Below are 20,328 nucleotides of genomic sequence, written 5' to 3'. Positions count from 1 at the left end.
AATTTTAGATTGTCGAATAAACTTATTGCAGCTTATGGTTGCTTGTATATTTCACTATTACATATGTGTACTAGTAGCAAAGGCAAGGACTTTCCTTATACACTATATGACATATGTGGATCTAGAAAGTATTTTCTTTTATGGGTGTTCTATGTATTAATATTGTGGTGTTACATTATTGTATCACCCAAGGATTCATGATTGAAAGAAACCGTTGTCTTTCAATTTCTTAAAATTTGACCATAAATGGGGCAACAATAATTTAATGAGTGTATATAAAAAATTATGTCTAGATGAATAGCCGCTACTATAACCATAATAAGTATCAAAATTCTGAAACCTACACTGCATTTATGTCTGTGATAGATACTTGAAATTGTTTTGTCATGATTTCATGAAAAAATTCCATCTTAAAAATACATACGCTATTTTTAAGACCAAACTTTGAATAACGAAGAACATGATGATAAAGCACAAATGGTTAGATCATCTATAAGTCATAATTTAGAGATTTAAATTTCTTCTAGCAAGACTATATAAACTTAGTTAATGTATGGTTTGCAACCTTTGAGCAACGGTGAACTTTTAGTACCAAGCGATCTAACACAATATATTTTCCAAAGCTTATGACAAGAATTTATTTGAAATATAATAAGAATTATAACCATAAAAATGGAGTGGAAATTATACTTTCTAAAAAAGCAACGATACACAAAAGGCGCCATTTGGAAACTAGAATCCTTGGATTGTCATGGACTCATACACAAGAAAATTATTTACCATATTCATTGTAAAGCTAATCAAGGAAGATGTAGGAAACCGATGAGTGGGATGGAATTATAACATTGATCGTGGCACTAATCGATGAATTCAAGTGTGTGTTTATGTAACAGTCTCATAATAGGTTTCAATTCTTCATAATGTTGTATGACATATATTTATTCTTCCTAGGAAAATAGAATTCATGTATTATTAGAGTTGTGAAATGATTCTACAGTAAAAGAAAAGATGTTATATGCCTTGAAAATAATAAATGAATGTTCCAATGAGATAAATCTTTCTAACTTTAATGTATCAAGGTAATCATCAAATGAATAGGTACAATACGTCATTTCTACTACAATGATTGTAACCATATAAGATATTTTAGTTATGAGCAACGTGAATAGTTTTATATTTTTGTGGATCCCTAAATTATGACTCAAATTGAATAAACTTGCCCATTGACAGCATTGCATCACACACCATACACCTCGACATCCCTTAGCATCTCTTTAGATTCGAATTACTTGGGTCTCTATGACATGTAACTTAAAATGCCATACTATATCTTACTAGGTGACCTATTAACGAGTGGTTTAACATACTTGGTTTTTAACAATTTATGTATCATTTCAAAGAATTGTTTGATCTAGAGGTTATACTTAGTCATGAAGATATTCTCTCCATCTATATAACACGCTGAAAATGTCTATTGATATAAACTAGAGTAAGTATTCTATTTTTTAATAAGTTAATTATTTAGGGATTATTCATTTTATTTATTCGAGGCACTAGATTAAATTGTTTTTGTTACTGATCTTGTTTGTTATAATTTTGAAAAATCATTGCTCTAAATTTGTTAGTTCTCATGCACTACTTCATGAGAAATTTTAAATTTAAGCCTTATAATTTTCAGGCATATAAAAGTTGGTGCCCTAAAAGTGGTAAAATATAATGTTATATTTGGTTAGTAATTAAGTAGTTCCGGGTTACAAATGAACTCACATGACATATTAATAAAAAATTCTATACTAATTTTATAAATTTATATATTTTAAAACATAATTAAAGATCATGGTGATTCCTAATCAAACATGGATGAACCCAAAATTCATAGTATAGACTAACACTAAAACAAAATACTTCTATTTGTTCTTAAAATAATAATAATAATAATAATAATAATAATAATAATAATAATAATAATAAAGAACGATAAAAGATTTGTTTAAAATGGTTATGAATATACCTCACTGTAAAGTTATTCGTAAGCTTATTCAACTCATTATACACCAATTAATGTATTAATGAAAATCCACATGCACTTATATATTGAAAAAAAATGTCTTAAAATATTATGTTAAGTATTAGTTATTTGTATGGTAAAAAGCAATTTGTATGGTAAAAAGGAGGTTGTGCATAATATAATGGCTTGTATCATCGAAATGATATTCCAATAGTATTAACAAAATAATAGTGTTTGTAAAACTTTCTATATCATATAAATTTGAATTCATAATTCTCTATTATAATGGAATTGTATTTTCTACAACCCCTTTTAATTCGTTTTTCATATTTTTGTTAGGGCATAAATTATTTCATCACAAGTTTTATTAATTTCATGATATTGTTTCCATTCACACTTAAAATCAAATTAAAAATCATTATGGTAATCAATGTTTTAGCGATTAAGAAACTAGAAGATACACACATTTATATATATCTTTCATTTTTGAATCGTTACGAACTTCAAATTAGATATGTAATAGAACTTACCAAATTTTACATTGATATTTGTGAAAATCAATTACATTACTCCTTCCTGGAATTCTCTTTCCCAATCTAAATGATTTTTCTTCTAATTCTCTCGGTTGCGTACAATGAAATGAGAGTGATTAGGGTTTCTTCTTGTTATTGTTTGTAGAACCTATACATTGCAAATGGGCCTAATCTTTAATTTTTAATCATGGTTCATGGTTCATATATTACTGACATTTTAATTTCAACCAAAGTTGAAAGTGCACGTTTTGGGTATATTAATGATTGACCATTGGCCATGGTACTGCTAAAAGGAAAAAGGTTTCTCCTCCTAAAGGCAAGTGAAATACCTTGGTTGGACAGTCCAATCAAGGTCTCAAGAGAAAGGTCGATTTCGAGATAGCTCTTACTAGTTACCCAAAGGAGGCTTTTGTTTCTACTGCCAGTCAAATGGACATTGGAAATGTAGTCGCCCTAAATACTTGGAGGATCTAATGAAGAACAAAGTCAAGGAGTGTAGCGCCTCAGGTATATTTATGATTGAATTTCATAGTACATCAACTTCTAATTCTTGGGTTCTTGATATATGATGTGGTACTCATAAGAAACAAACACACTGCACCTGTTATATGGGACTGGGGATTACGATCTCGTGATTAGTAGTGGTGTTAATTTTCTATTATTAAATTGTTGTTACTCGCCTGATATGGCACGAAACATTATTTCTTTTTATGCATTGTACAAGGATGGTTTTCATTTCTCTTTTGATGATGAAAAGTGTGATATTTTGGTTTATAAGAATGGTTATTTTTGCTTTAAAGCTAGCGTTTGCAATGGTACATATGGAAATGTTATTTGTGTTAGTAAATCTAATAATCTAATCATAAACATTGATTCTTCCGGAAATGTTTAAGATAAATCATGTATGTGGCATCGTCGTCTTGGCCATATAAAAAAGAAACATATCACCAAGCTTCAATTGAACGATATCTTGGAATCGTTTGACATGTATGTGAATCATGCTTACTTTGCAAGATGACACAAGCACCATTCATATGTAACTATGAAAGAGGCAAGGATTTGTTGGACCTTATACACACATATATGTTTAGACCGTTAAGATCCACAACAAGGCATGGTGAACGATACTTTGTGACTTTTGTTGATTATTTTTGTAGATAATGTTATATCTATTTAATCAAATATAAGCCAGAAACCTTTGAAGTGTTATTCCTCACAATCAATCCCAATTAATTTTTTAAAAAATTGTAACATACATATTTATAGTCGATATAATCATATTTTACTACATTATTTACTTCCTTATTTATACGTTTTGACTTTAAATAAATAAATTATCTAATTAATATTTTCATTTAAAGTAATCTATAAATCAGCAAAAAAAAAAGGTACATTCATTTTGAATTTTGAAAACCAAAGTTTTAACTTTATTCCAAATTAAAATACTGATAATCAATTAATTGATTTTAAATGTCAAAAAATTACTTCCTTATTTACATCGTTTTTTATAGGGGTTGACATTAAATAAATAAAATAGCTAACAAACATTTTCATTTAATGTACTCTATAAATCATCAAAAGAAATATATATTCATTTTTAATTTTGAAAACGGGAATTTTAGGTTCATTCAAAATTAAAATACAGATAATCCGTATTTAATCTATATCAACCGATAATTCAATAAAAAAAATAAACTTAGCTATTAATTTTGAAATTTGAAATAACTTAATTAATATATTACCTTTAATATAGCCTATAATTATTCTATTTATTGATTAGGATCCAAATTAATTTGATATCAATTTTTTACTATATTCTATTTATTCTATAAATACCATTGTTCTTATTCTTTTGACTCACATGATTTTTGATACTCACGATTTTGATTTCAAGCATCGAAGTTGCTTCTCCTCCAATCTTTCTTCCAAATTCCATATTTATTCTCTTATTCTTAAGTTTATAAATATGTATTTGCAATATCAATTATGTATTATATGGAAATAAATAAATAAATTTCAACATTATACTACCAATTTATAGTATTTTAGCATTGTACTTTTAAAGTCTCATTTATTAAAGTACAATAACATTCTACATTGAAAGTCATACTTCATACCTATTCACCATTATAGTTTTATAAACTTTAATATTTTCTATATTTCACCATATTTTAGTATTAAATTTTAAAATTTTCTTATTATATCAATGTAGTTTGATTTTTTAATTTACAAACCCATATAATACACAAGTCTCTAATCTAGTTTAATGTTATACAAATTTGTAAAATAAGATTTTATATATACATGTGTGTGTTTATATATACATATTTGTATATGAATGTGTGTGTCCATACATACATACATACGTATATATGGATACATACACATACACACACACACACACATATATATATATATATATATATATATATATATATATATATATATATATATATATATATATATATGAAAAGACACGAAGACAGACATGCGGATCTTTGGATGATGAAACCCTCTATAGCCCGTAAATATTGCAAGTTAAGTGGTTTATTACTTTATATAGTTTATTTTTTCTGATACAATCAACAGGACATCCTGGATGGACTAGTACTATTGATAAAATCTGCTAGGAGCACAAAATTAATGGAGTGATTAGTCCTATTTACAATTTCTTAGTTGCGAAAAAGAATATTTTATTGGTGCAACAACAACCGAAGGCTTTCAGCCAATTTTCTTTTGAATTTGTTTTCCTTCCATTGAGCTTGTCGTATTCTTCTTCTGCAGCTTACTCCAAGTTCTGCAGCTTACTCCAAGTTCTGGCAGACACTACTGACATCGTAGATAAAGTAATTAAACATTTGGATGCACGTATTTCTGGAAGAGTTACCTTTGGACAACACAACTTTTAAAGAACGTACATCAAGCATCGAAGGTCATGACACATCTTTTAAAGCTATTAAAGTATCTCCCTGAGTAGAATCAAGTATTGTCTTAGGTTCTCGATTAGCAATTTCTCATGATTCTTACACAAAAGTCATGAAGAGATCATATGTTCTCGTGTGCTCAAGAGTTGTGCACTTAGAAACCCAGAGTTAGATATATGTCATGTACTTTGTTAAACACCATACCTTCACTTTGATTATGTTACAAAAACTTTATTTAGAGCCAAAAGGCCTAGCATTCAGAGTAAAGCTTCCCCTCTAAGATAGATTTTTTTTAGCCTACCCAAGAAAGCAAAGACATGGTGCATTTACCATTATAAATTTCGTAAATAGTTGGCATCGTAAAGCATATATTCACTTCCATGGTTTAAGCTCAACAAATGTCTCATGTTCTACTACTTTATGAGAACTAGGTTATAATGTTGACAAAAAGTTTATGTTATTATATAATGTAGAATTTAATATATTATAGTATCCTTGTTGTAGTTCCTAAATTATTAGTGACCTTTTATTTAGTTCCTAAATTATTAGTGACTTTTTATTTAGTGGAGCAAGCTTGAGAAGTGGAACTACATATATATTATGGTTTGTGTTGCTTATATTTTATTGGCTATTGTTGTGTTGGTATCCGTTAAGACAACTCAAACTTAGCCTATGCTATTGTGTTGTTTACACTAAGTGTAAACAAAAAGAAAAAAAGCAAGCAAGGCAACTTTCATGTCGTGCCGTGTTTTAATTGATTTTTTTTCATGAATAAACTCGACATTTTGTCTTGTCATATTCATGTTATATAAATCATTTTCATGTTGTGTCAGAAATATTTGATACCCCTAAAAACCATTATGTTATTTTTTTGTATGATGAGACATTTTTATGTTATGTTTTGTACAATAAAATTATCTTCCCCTTTATTCCCCGTATTTATCGGTAAATATAATATTTATAGCATATTCATCATTTATGCATTTGCAGTACGCTTAGCAACACAATAATAGCTGACTGAACAAGCCAAAAATCTTGAGATATGCCTAGGCCTATCCCATGCTATTATGCTTCACAATTATAAAAATATATGAGATCAGGATAGAGTTTGTAATGGAAACTTTACGATGAACTATTAACGGAAACTTCATGATGGATCAACAACAGACATATAGTGACAGTTAGTGATAGAGTATGGAAAACTATTTCAAATGATGAGCAACATGGGTAAATTCATAGCTATTCTCTATCAAATTTGTCGCTGATTTCAAACAAAGTAATTATAGCACGTTATATAGTTCTTGCGAATTCATCACTAAATTTGTAAAACATATTGTGACCATTCATCAATAATGGTTATTTTTTTTACCGTGGGCGGCAACCAGGATGAAAACTGATTTCCTAATAGTGTATGAATGTGAAATTGCCAGAAAAATCAATAGTCTCATGAAAAAAAGATCAAGATCAGTCATATAAAGATAAATATGTAGCATTTTTCAAAACCCTTATGAAGTTTATTGGACTGATAGGAAGCATTAGAATCAAATGTCAATTGGGATGTTTTCCTGGTGATTCCAAAAATAGTTGTCCACTGCTTGTCTACTCTCTTCGAGCGAAAGTGAGCTTCACACAGAAGTTCTCGGAAGAACATCCTTCGGTTATTTTTCTCTCTGAACAAACAATAGCCATCCATTGCTTCACCACATCAAGGAGCTTCATTTCCGGGGCAAGAAGTTTACCATTCATGAATATACCAACCTGTTCAGATTATTAAAAATATAAGTCATTAAAGGAAATATTTTTTTAAAACAAAATAAAAAAAACAAAGAACAAATACATACGCATGGCCACTAGATGTACTTGTTCTATTGGCAAAGTCTAACCAAAACTGTAGTTTTTTTAGTGAACCAAAACTCATAGTTGCGGTATGTAGTTAAAGGTTGCATGGTTTAATGTTTATGCAAGAACAATTAAGAAAAGCAAGACATAATCTCTTAACAGTGTAATGCTTTTTAGTTATTAAATTTACATTGGGACAATATCCATCTGCCTATGCAATAGTGTTTAGTATCCCAATTTCTGCATCATGCACTGAAAGCTCCATGTTTCAATGGATTTTTTCCTCACAGCACTTCAAAAGGGGTTTACATTTACTACATTATATATGTTTAAACCTCTCTAACTAAAATCAACTCAGTGGAGATCACGAGAAAAGAACGACACTTCTTTCATGAACAAAATCAATAGTTATATCCAGTTAACTGAATCATAGAAAAAAGAACATACATCCTGTTGGCAAACATGCTTAACTTGCAACACGATATACTTCATGAGAACAGACACATATGGATGAAAATTCCTATCCACGCAAGAATAACTTGTTAATCAGTATATGCAATTACAAATACCAGAAAAAAGATTGTCAATAATTTATATCCTACTGAACAGACATTGTATAAACAATCGTTATACTGAAAATGCAGATGTACTTACGTATGGTTGCACTAGTAGTTGCAGAATGTTCTTTCTGTTCCTAGAGAGTCAAAGACAATAAAATATAAAGATAAGATAGTAAAGATAGTACTAGCTATACATTTAAATTTAAAAGGAAGCTTTATAGCTCAATAATCAATAATCATGGAAGGAGTTAAACTGAACCAAACAGAAAGGTTCAAACATAAGAAAATAGAAAAGATAAGATAGTGAAGATACTATTAGCTATATGATTAAATTTAAAAGGAAGCTTTATAGCACAATGATCACATGAAGGAGTTAAACTGAACCAAGGAGAATGCTCCTTTTTTGCTGGATTCAAATGTATTCCAGAGTCAACCACATCTTGTGGACAAATCATTTTCCCACAAGAAAATAAAGTTCAACAACATTTTCTGTTTATTTCTCATGTTTGGTTTCTTGTTTTCTATCCTATATTTAGATTTCATATATATCATGGCATTTTAATGAACAGGAAATGGGACTTTGGTGGTGAACAAATAGTAATCCCTTTCGTATGGTATCTCAATGACATAGACACACAAATCGTTGAGTTCCGCTGGTAACGGATTAACTTTCTTCTTCCCCTTGTTGGTGTTTATAGATTGTGTGGACGAATGAAGCTATTATATAATTAGATTCAGGGATCTAGTCATTGTATTCTGAATAATATATACTATCTCAAAATTATACCAATGACAATTTCATTAAATATTCCAGTAACCAACAACAAGAGAAAGGAGGAATGAGAAAATTAATGATTTACCAGTTAAACGATTTGTGGGAGTCTATGCCATTAAAGATTAATATCAGTTCACCATCAAAATCATACTTCATGTCCATGAAAATGTCATGATATTCACCAAATCCAAAAATAAAACACCTATGGAAGTGAGGACAGAAATCAAGAAATCAAAAAGGAGAAATAAACAGAAAAAAGGGACTTAACATTCTTGTGGGAAAACGATTTGTCTACATGAAGTGGTTGACCCTCTGAATCAGACCAACAATTTGCAATCATAATGGAAAAACCGAAATTTGAGATTCTTCAACCATCTGGAAGATCCAGATAATCAGAAAAGAAGGCAAAATCTTCGGTAATCAACAAGACTATGGGGGCAGAGATGGAATATATATAGAAATAAGAGAAAATTACACGAATGGTCCCTGTGGTTTGTGGTCACTTGCACGCTTGGTCCCTAGAAAGATTTTTTAACTCGGACCGTCCCCAAAACTTTAATTTGTTACCCGCCCAGTCCTTCTTTTAACTTTTCCGTCTGTTTAGGTGTTAGTAACTCCCATACCAGGGGCATTTTTGTCCTTTCGCCATTGCAAGGCCTCTAAAACCCACCTTGTTCATTCTTTTTCTCAATTTCTTCTTCTCACTTCTTCCTTTCGTGTTCTTCTCTTGGGCTTGCAATCCAAACGAAGGGAAAAAGGTGCACGTTCCCACTTTCCGGCAGCACATGCTGCTCAGGTATGTCTGTGAGTTGTAATTTTAAGAGACATAAAAGCAGCCGGCAACAGATGTCTGCAGCCGGAGCTTCTCGAAGAAGACAACCCTGAACTATGAAACGGAGCGGCAGTCTCTCATTCTGTGCGGCGTGTGTGCTGGCTTCTAGTGACAGTTTCTGGTAGGCCATCAATCGACAGAGTAGCTCCCAATCGGAATCTATCAGCCATGGATGTGCCTGTAAAATTACGATTACAAGGTTTCGCCATTTGAGTTCGAACTTCTGCTTCAACATTTTAGAAATTTCTATGAATAAATTGAAAAATATTTTGTCCCTCTTTATATGATTGCAAATATTACGTATAAGAAAATCTTTATCCTGAATTTCTAACAATTTCGGTCTCAATTTTGACTTTAAAAGTCAACTGTACCTTGAGATATATATATCTATTGCTCGATACATTCCTTCATCGATTGACCTTGCAAAATCAGTGACAGTAGCAACCAAAGATTGAAACTTTTTGAGCTTTAAGTTAACATCGGATGCCACCTCAGCAAGATAGTTGTCGATGAGATTAGCCACCATCGTCACGGGTGTAAGCGAGTAAGAATTCCTGATTAAATCATCATCATTGTCTTCTAAGCAATCCGAATCAGTAATTTCACTTCCATCTTAATCGTGATCTCGATCTGCAACCATGAAATGATCAAGCAACCCGACCCATCTTTCCAAATTCTGAAGGCACAAAGGGCTACATGACCACAAATAATGAAGGGGGTGGGTTTTAGAGGTCTTGCAATGGCGAAAGGACAAAAATGCCCCCGGTATGGGAGTTACTAACAGCTAAACAGACGGGAAAGTTAAGAGAGGGACTGGGCGGGTAACAAATTAAAGTTTCAGAGACGGTCCGAGTTAAAAAAACTTTCTAGGGATCAAGTGTGCAAGTAACCACAAACCATAGGGACCATTCGTGTAATTTTCTCTAGAAATAAAAAAGCGATGGCGAGATTTCAGCAGACTGTCAGATGTGTGATCCGACGGAAAAGATAGGATAGGGTTTTCATGTAAACGACTAGGGTTAAATACTAACAGATCCCTAGACCAATACTCTCTTAAGGCTGGAGGGAGTGGTGCCACCGAAACCGCACTCCCTCCCCCGCCACATAAGCGTCATGTCACTTTTTACCACTCAAGTGTTATTTTATTATTGGTAGACTTTTAAAATGACAATTATAATGCACTTGTTTGTTAATTTACATGTTAGTTTAAATCCAATAAGTAAATCAAAATTTTAAATAAACTTAGGAAGTATTTCAAATATTATTTTTAAAATATTTAAGAATGTTTACATATTAAATGTAAAACGAAAATAGAAATTAAATAAAAAATATAAAAAAAATTACTTTTTATTATAATTTTTTTTTTCAAAATAAGTGGTTTTTAAATAACTAACACAAAAAGTTACGTTGTGGTAACTTACAAATGATGAAAAACTTATATTGTATTAACTTACAGAGGTTAGATATCAATTAACCATGATCATGATTGAAATAAAAAAATAAAAATAGTAGATAATACATTAAAATCAATTATTATTCTAACTATAATATTACTTTTCCAATTTCAAAGCTAATATGTTTAATTTAATAATTTCAATTGGATGTAAACTTATCTTTTAACGATAACATTTTAAAGTTATTAATCAAATATAATTAACTTCTTAATTTAAATATAATTTCAATTTCAAAATACAAATGGGAACTTTAATAAATTAGAGAAAATTATTAAAAGATATATTTTAAATTATTACTTTTGTTAAATATAAAGTTAAATATAAAATATAAACAAAAATTGGTTGGTTTTTTGAACTATTAGCATAATATAATTAACATATGGATATAAATATACATATTAAACAAAATACTTAAATAAAAAGATCGAATATACTTAAAAAATGAATTATTGTTTTTAAAAAAGAATTAAAAACAATTTAAATATGTCAAGTGAAAAAGCTAAATTAAAATATCAAATAAACTTAAGTTTATTGAAATTCTTTTTCTTTTTACATAGTTAAAAAAATAAATTCTTTAAATATAAAAAGGATTAATGAACTAGAAAGGTAACGAACTTTGGTCTTTGTTTACATTAAGGTAACTATGTTTCTTCCGTACACATTTGAACATTAAACTTGTTTGACCTGTTCAAAATATGGTAATATGACTGGTAATTAGCTGTAATATTACCCTATTATGAACAAGTTAAACAAGTTTACTGGTCAAATCTGTACGAAAAAAACATAGTTACCTAAATATGGACAAAAACCAAAGTTCCTTACCCATTTTGATAATATTGGGTTCTTTATGTTAAGTGCAAGTAATCATAATATCCATTGATGTTACATGAAATTGGGTTGTACGATCTTTGTGTATTAGGAGATGGTCAAGTCTTGGGCCAACCCAGTTTAAGCTCAGGTAGTTAGGGTTAGGTTGTATACGCTTAAGGGGATAGGTTGTATGTGCTTTAAAGACCTAGCAAGACATCCTAGCCTATGACTAGTCAGGACTGTACTGGGTTAGAACAAGCCTAATCTAATTGTTCATTGACTGTAGGAGCCTAATCCTAGGGCACAGTCATTGAGACGGTTCTTGTCCAATATTACCAAAACAGTAAGAAACTTTGGTTTTTGTCAATGTTTAGGTAACCATGTTTTTTCGTATACATTTGACCAATAAACTTGTTTGACCTGTTCATATTGTGTAATATTACTGTAATTACTGGTCATATTACCCTATTTTGAACAGGTCAAACAAGTTCAATAGTCAAATGTGAACGAAAAAGAACACAATTACCTAAATCTGGACAAAGACCAAAGTTTGTTACCTTTCTAGGTCATTAACCCATATAAAAAACCTAAATCGAAATGTCAAATTAACTAAAAATATCAAATAAAAGTATTATTATTTTAATTAAAAATTCTCCAGATAAGTATTGTAGATAAATAACCATTAATAATAGGTAAGGATAACAAAAAGTTATAGATAAATTTATGTTATCTTACAAATAATAATTAATATTCTAAGTGGTCATCATAATTGAATTAAACAAAATGACAAATAACTTTTTTTCTTAAGTGATAAAACTAACAGTAAATTGAGAAATATAAGTAATTTATTCATAGGCAAGTTGCGGGCACATGCGACTAACTAATATGATTCTAATAGATGTTTATCGTTCAAATTAGTTACAATTTAATGTATCAATTTTGTATAAGAATTATCAAATTACTGTCAGTGTCAATAACATTATTATTTTTAGTAGCATATATTTACCAAAAGTGTAACTACATACTTTTATTATATGCAACATGTAGATATCCACCTAGTTTATTGTAAACTTGTATAAAGAATACACACACAAGTTTTGAGTTTGAGGAAATTAATGACTTAGTGGTGGTGCTAATTGATGAATTCTATAGTGCATTTATCCAAGAGTTATGTGATAAGTATCGATCCATCACAACGATGTTATTGGCCTTGAAACAGAATGAAAGTTCGTATAAGATAAGTATTTCCCACTTCGACTTATCAAGGTAATCAATAAAGCAAATGGTGCAAGAGATCATTTTTTTATAAGGATTGTCAACATTGTACAAGCCTATCATAGAAATAAATTCAACCACAAATAACTTTAAGCTACAAATGTAATTTGGCCTAAACATATTGAATTTCATTGTCGAATACGCTTGGTCAATCACTTCACATATTTTTTGAGATGAGAAATCTAAGCTACTCATAAACTGCTTCTTAAATCCACATATGTCCACGACGGGACTTGAACTCTCAACCTCAAAGAGGGAAGACAATACCGGATACCGTTGGACTACAAGCCCTTTGGTTCTTCACATATTGAAATCAGTTCTAAGTAGTATTGGGGTTGATTAATTGGTATTCGATACTGATTAATCAACCTCTTATATTTTAGTCGACGATGCCCATTTTTCTTGTAATGACTATATAGACATTTTAGCAATGATCAGGGGAATAATTTTATGACAAGGCAACTTTTGTTGCTCCCTACCATATGACACAACTTGATTTATATTTTTTTCAACCATCTCAAAGTGTTGTTTGATATAGAGGTTATACTCATTCATGAAGGTATTCTATACTCCATCTATATATCATACTAAAAATTACTACATAGCATAACTAAAATAAGTATTAACCTTTTAATAAAGTAATGATCTACAGATTTTTATGTTTATGTGTTCTACGAATTAAATTAAATGATTTTATTATTTTCTTGTTTGTTAGCATTTTGAGAAATTATCAATCTATGCTTTTTGTTATTGTGTACCATTTCATGAGACATTCCAAATTGAAACTTTATCATTTTCAAGTACATAAAAGCTAGTATCCTAAAGTGGTACACTAGAAGGTAATATCCAGTTAGTATCTAATAAGTTATCCTAATAAGTTATTAGTTACAAACCCATTAGCAAATTTTTATGCTGATATATTTCAATAAAGTAAGTAATGTTCATTGTGATTCCTACTTAAATGTGTATGGACCTAAAATTCATAGCCAATCCACACATAAAACCCACACTACTTATTTTAATATCAAACAAAGTAAATGTGAAAGACATATAACATCACTATGAAATTGGACATAATATGCCTTGATTTGTTACAACAAACAATGCATCAATGAAATGCCTACATACTCTTAAATGTTAACGAAAACTTAAATCTCAAAATATCATACTAAGTATCAGTTATTTGTGTGTATCGTAAAGGTATCTTGTTCACAACATAATAATTAGTATTCCTTATCTCAACTAATCATCTAATTGCTAATCTAGTGGTATTTAACAAAACAATAGAATTAGTAAACCTTTATATATAATCTAAACCTAAGTTATAATGTAATCAAATTTTATACAAATCCCTATCGATCCATCATTCATGTTTTTGTGAGCGCATTATTTTTTTAAATACAAGTTTAACTTCTTAATATTGTTTCCGATCACACTTAATATCAAATTAAAAATAATTAGTGGTAATCAAATTCGTATTGATTGAGAAATTAGAAAATACATATATCTATCTCTATATACATGATTGAGTCGTTACAAACATCAAAGTAAACATGTAATAGATCTTACCAAAATTGACATCTGTAGTCGCACAAATCGATTTTGCTACTCCATCATTGACTTATCTTTTCCGATGTAAAAGATTTTTCTTATGATTCTCTCAACTTCTTATAAAAAACTCGAACGACTAGGGTTTCTTTTTGTTGTTGTTGTTTATGGTACTTGTGTATCACAAAGAGGGTAATGGGCCGGCCTTTAATTTTAATCATGGACCATGTTCCATATATTATTATTATATTTTATAGTTAAGCTAATTAAAGTTGAAAGTATGCATTGGGTCGATGTATTTATGGAACTATTTATAAGTTAATACATTACCCTAGATTTAGATCATTATAAACTCCAACATTACTAATGAATAAACAATTAAATAGAGAGAGTTAAAATATTTGAAAGGGTTAAGGTTGATATTGTAACACTCTAAAAATTTCAACCAATTTAAACTTTTCAAAACAACCCAGTTTCATTAAGTATTTACAAAAAGGTTTTCAATACAATTATTTATCAGGGTCTTCCCAGAACCATATCATAAAACATAATCATGAGGAGCGGTACGATCACGCCTTTGCCTTGCCACGGTCTCCTGAAGTACATGAAACATTTAAACCATAACTGTAAGCCCGGAAGCCTAGTGAAATACCCCCAAAATACCAACCACACAAACCATACACATAACATGCCATATCATAACAGAACACAGAACAACCATGCACTTCGGGTCTACTGTGTGACTGGTCTGCCGTACCGAGCCTTCAGTCCACCTGGTCCACCCTCCGAGTCTAGCCATATCCGTCGAGTCTACAGTGTGATTGGTCCGCCCGCACCGGGCCTTCAATCCACCTGGTCCACTCTCTGAGTCTACAGTATGACTGGTCCGCCCACACCGGGCCTTCAGTCGGCCTGGTCCACTCTCCGAGCCTCGGCACGTCTGGTCCGCCCTCTTGGGGCCTACAGCCTATCCGGACCGCTCATTGGGCCTTCGAGATAACCGGTCCGCCCTGGGTATGTTGGCCTACAACACAAAGCAGGACCCGCCTCAACTCAACCCCAGTCCAACAACCATGTGCACATAAACATTCAATCATATAACAATATACATCCAATCAAACCGATCTAGCAGATCGCATAACATAATATCATTCTAACCAGGATACCGACCTAACCGGTCACTAACATATCATCATCTTATATACCAGGATACCGACCTTAACCAGGTCTCTAACATATACCATCCTAACTACCAGGATGTAAACAATAACATAACAACGATACCCAGATTACAATCCGATAAAGGCCCGGCCTTAGTGCCGTAGACCCTGTCGATATAGTGAGGATAACTCACCTCGTAATTGCTGACTAAAAAGATAAGATCACGCTGCTCCAACCTCTGACATGAACTCCTCCACTGATCCATACCAAAAGACTGAACTCAATAAATACCAATAATTACCAAAATACCCTTGGAAGTCAACTGGTCAACTCTTGGTCAAAGTCAACCCTCCTGACTGACTCTACTCGCCGAGTTAACCCGCTGAGTCGTCAAGTCCCCATGCTCTAAAACTCCCATTACACGACTCAACTCGCCGAGTCGCCCCAAGACTCGCCGAGTCCCACAACTCTAAGTCTAACCGCACTCAACCCACTGAGTCATCCCTTGACTCACCGATTCACGGCTTAACCAGGAAAGGTTAGGACCTCACGACCAGACTCGCCGAATCCAAGAACAGACTCACGGAGTCCAAGGCTATCTTCAACCAACTCGTCGAGTTGTTCTTACAACTCCCCGAGTTGCTGCCTATCTTCATGTAACTCGCCGAGTGCACCCATGTGACTCGCCGAGTACCACTAGCTCTTAACCCATACAGAGGCTTTCCAAGCCGTGCAGGGTCTCCAATCCATAGATCTACTCTTATACAAGCCATCCATCATGGAAAGTGGCAAACTTTACGTGAATCCAAGGAGATCCAAGCATAATACACTCTAGGGCTAGGGTTTGGGACTAAAAGGCTTCATCAACAACTCTTGAACAGGGACTTTATGCTCTTTTGGATCATCACTACTCTAGATCTGAGGTAGCAACCTCAGATCCAACCTCCAAACTCAAGATAGCACTAGATATACTCCCAAAAATCCCACAATTGATAGATCTAGATGAATAACAGCCCAAGCAACGAATCATTACCTCAAGAGGAGACCCCAACAGAAGAATAAGCCAAAACCTTGCAAAGCCCCTTGCTCCAAGCCTCTCAATCTTCAAAGATCTCTTCAACAAACACTCCTTCAAGGTCCAAATGCTCTCTATTCCTCTCACAAACGAATATTAGGGTTTATGAACTTCAAGGGAGAGTAAAGAGGCTGGGGAGAGGGTATTATGTTCTTTATACAGGGATCAACCCCTGGGATTAGGGTTTTCTCCACACAGCACTAACTCGCCGAGTTGGCCACTTAACACGCGACAAGAATCGCGACCCTACTCGCTGAGTCTACCCATGGACTCGACGAGTTGACCATTCACATTTTCACTTTGAACCCTGAACTTGCGCTCCTGAACTTGGGATGTTACAAATCTGCCCCACTTAAATTAGGCTTCGTCCTCGAAGCCTGCGGCAACATAACTCCAGATACTACTCTTGCAATGCACCACCTGGCATTAACCAAACCATGTTCCTCAAAACACTACCACCGAAACCCAAAACCCAACTCTTCCCCTGTGATGTCCTGACCACCGCCTCAAGCCGGCCACCAGCCTTATCCTCTGATAACCTCACTTATCAACCGAGTACCACTCTGTGATACTTCACTCGATCCAGATCACAACAATCACTTGCCCCTTACGAGCTACATAACCCTAAACCACCGGGATCCCGACCCGGTACCACACTGCTATCATTTCCCTCGTTAGACATATCTTTCACCGAATTCACTGTCGAGACTTAACCTGTTCCCTGTCTGAGTCCAACTCTGTCCCTTCCATGCTGACAGAATGACACATCCTTCAGCTTTAGAGCATCTCCCATGAGTTCTCCTTTGCAATCACATACACAAGCTGAACTGGCTCTAGCATCCTCGGGTTGGGAAGACCCGACACACTGACGACACCTCCAAACATCCCCCAGGATGAATTACCACCACATACATAATCTCTTGTTCACACCAAACTGGGAATCCAAGGCTCCCTCCTTGCATCCCTTTCGAGCCTCTTCGGCTCTACACCCTCGGAATTCCTTCCGTGACCTCAGCAGACATCCAACCCGGATGTGCTCCATACCACTGGCGCAAACACTCTGCTCAAAACCATAATTGGAATACCTCAATCATACCTTCGTGCTACTGCTTTCACTTCCATGAACTTACACTCCCTCTCGGAGCTACATACCTTTCCCCTTTCCTTATCCAAGGAAATCTACTTGGCCGCCTTGTCACTACAACAAGTGCCATGATGCTCACCCAACACTATGTCATTCCCTTATAGCATAACCGCTATCCCATGCACCACACATGCTATGAATCTTCTCGCAAGGACTCTTGAGTCCATGCACTATCTTCCACTAATCATGATCATTACCCAGGGCGAGACCATCTGATGCTATCACGTCGCAACATACTCATTCCATCTCCTCATACAGATCTATCAACACATGCAGAATCTTCAGCATGACTGGACCGCCTTACCAGGCCTTCAGCCAATCTGGACCACTCTCAGAACCTTCATCATGTCTGGACCGCCCTCTAGGGCCTTCAGCCTGTCTGGATCGTCCTCCGAGCCTTCGGCCTGACTGGTACGCCCACCGACCTTCAGTCTATCCGGACCGCTCTACTAGCATTCATCATCCCGAATTATCCCTCCTGGAAAACTCTCCCATGCATACTGTTCTAGCCCTCTAGGGGCTTCGAACTCTAACTCCATCCTACATTTTCAATCCCGACCTGATCCTAGGCCTTCCACAATCAATCACTCTTTTTCCAAAACCCATGGTCTGTATCCCGCCCCATTTTCTTGTCACTTACTCATACCAGCCTACGCTCTTAGCTGACAGAACCGCTGCTGAATCCCAAACAGCTAACCAACCTCTCATGCTTGTTGATTTTCCAGAGAATTTTCTAATTCTCCCCACTTAGAGCACTGACTGTCCACCACCGGTCGCCATAACTGACCTCCCTTAACAACCCTTCACAACACATTCCCTTACACGCGAACTGATTCCCACTAGAACGAGCAACCTTCACGAAATCACATATCAAGACTGATCATCTCGGACTCGAAAGAAGCCCGACCTTCAGCTAACCGTTCCTCAAACTGCAGACACTACCCGACATTCAGACCAAAAGCCATATTTCCCACTAACAATTCCCATGGATGATAACCAACGAAACTCCCAATACCAAAACCCTTAACCATACCATAACCCTCAAGGAACAAACAAATACAATACCAAAAAAATACACAGCGAGACTAGCAGATATACAATACTCCATAACAATCACAAGATAACAAAATATCAAGAAGGAGACATACCCGTAGTTGCATCAGACACTGCCCTGACCTCCTCTGTTGTAAGCTGAAAAGCACGACCCTGAGCCCTTGGGGGCTCCGCTCCACCCTGACCTCCACCTGTAATCCTCATAGTGGCCGGTGCTGGAGCCTGCACCGGTCCTGCAGCAAGCTGTGGACAGTTGACCCTCAAGTGTCCAACCTGATGGCAGTGATAAAAAATCCTCAAATCCTGAACCCGGGCTGTCTGCCGACAATCCCTCGCATAATGCCCCTCCTTTCCGCACTTGCGGCATGCACCACCGGACCTACACACTCCGGTGTGACCCTTCCCACACTTCCCACAAGTGTGGCTGCTCTGATCTCCAAATATAGAATCAACAATCTTGGACCGTTTCGGCACTGGCTGCGACTGTGTCGGGGCCTGCCTCTGCTCTCTCATCTGTAACTCAATCTCCAACTCACGCCACCGAGCGGCCTCCTACAACTCCAGCAAGGTCTCGCACCTCTGCATAGACACAAACTGCCTGGTATCCCTCTTGAGCATACCCAAATATCAGGACATCTGAGCCTGCTCCAAAGCAAACTCCAGGAAAAACATCGCCCTCTCCGTCAACATCCTGGTGATCTCCGTCACCGAATCTGAATCCTGCTTCAGCTCCAGGAACTCCTTAGCCAACCTCTCCCTCTCAACCCGTGGGACATAACAGGTACTGAACATCTCCCGGAACTGATCCCACGAAACCGTAGCCCTCTGCGCATCTGAATATGACCCCGTAGTCAATCTCCACCAATCCTTTGCCCCGAGCCTCAACAGGTTCAGACCACACCTCACTATCTGATCAACAGGACATGAACACGTGAAGAAACACCCCTCCATCTTTGACAACCATCTCATAGAAACAATCGGGTCCTTAACTGTTGGATTAGTGTCTAAGTCCATAACTAATTTGGTATGTACTTGACCCGATGATGCATGGTCCTTTTGGGTTGCCTTCACCAAAGCAACTTGATAGGATGAATTATGGAGAGAAAGGATTAAATATGATTTATTAATATATTATGAGAATAATATATTAAAGGAGAAATCATATTGTTAAATTAATATTAGTCAAGAATTAATTGGTAATTAGTTTTGTGACTAAAAGAGATTAATTAAACTTAAGGGAATGGAATTGTAATTATAAGATAATTGCAATTTGGGCTATGGATTGCCATATATTAAGGAGTGGACGAATTCTATGGGGAAACCCATGAGAAATCGTC

General features: G+C 34.4%; 1 long non-coding RNA gene across 1 annotated transcript; it reads right to left on the bottom strand.

Annotated features, from left to right (window-relative positions):
- Positions 1-6,811: 6,811 nt before the first annotated feature.
- Positions 6,812-9,283, bottom strand: LOC145053282 (uncharacterized). Its single transcript, XR_013684421.1, has 3 exons — positions 7,959-9,283; positions 7,752-7,824; positions 6,812-7,223 (listed from the first exon to the last, which is right to left on the bottom strand). It is a non-coding gene; the product is annotated as an uncharacterized LOC145053282 (long non-coding RNA).
- Positions 9,284-20,328: the final 11,045 nt, after the last annotated feature.

This window comes from Lactuca serriola, chromosome 5, assembly GCF_051521515.1.
Source record: "Lactuca serriola cultivar US96UC23 chromosome 5, Lser_US96UC23_V15, whole genome shotgun sequence".
In the NCBI taxonomy this organism is placed as follows: Eukaryota; Viridiplantae; Streptophyta; class Magnoliopsida; order Asterales; family Asteraceae; genus Lactuca; species Lactuca serriola.
This window is presented reverse-complemented; position numbering and strand designations above follow the sequence as displayed.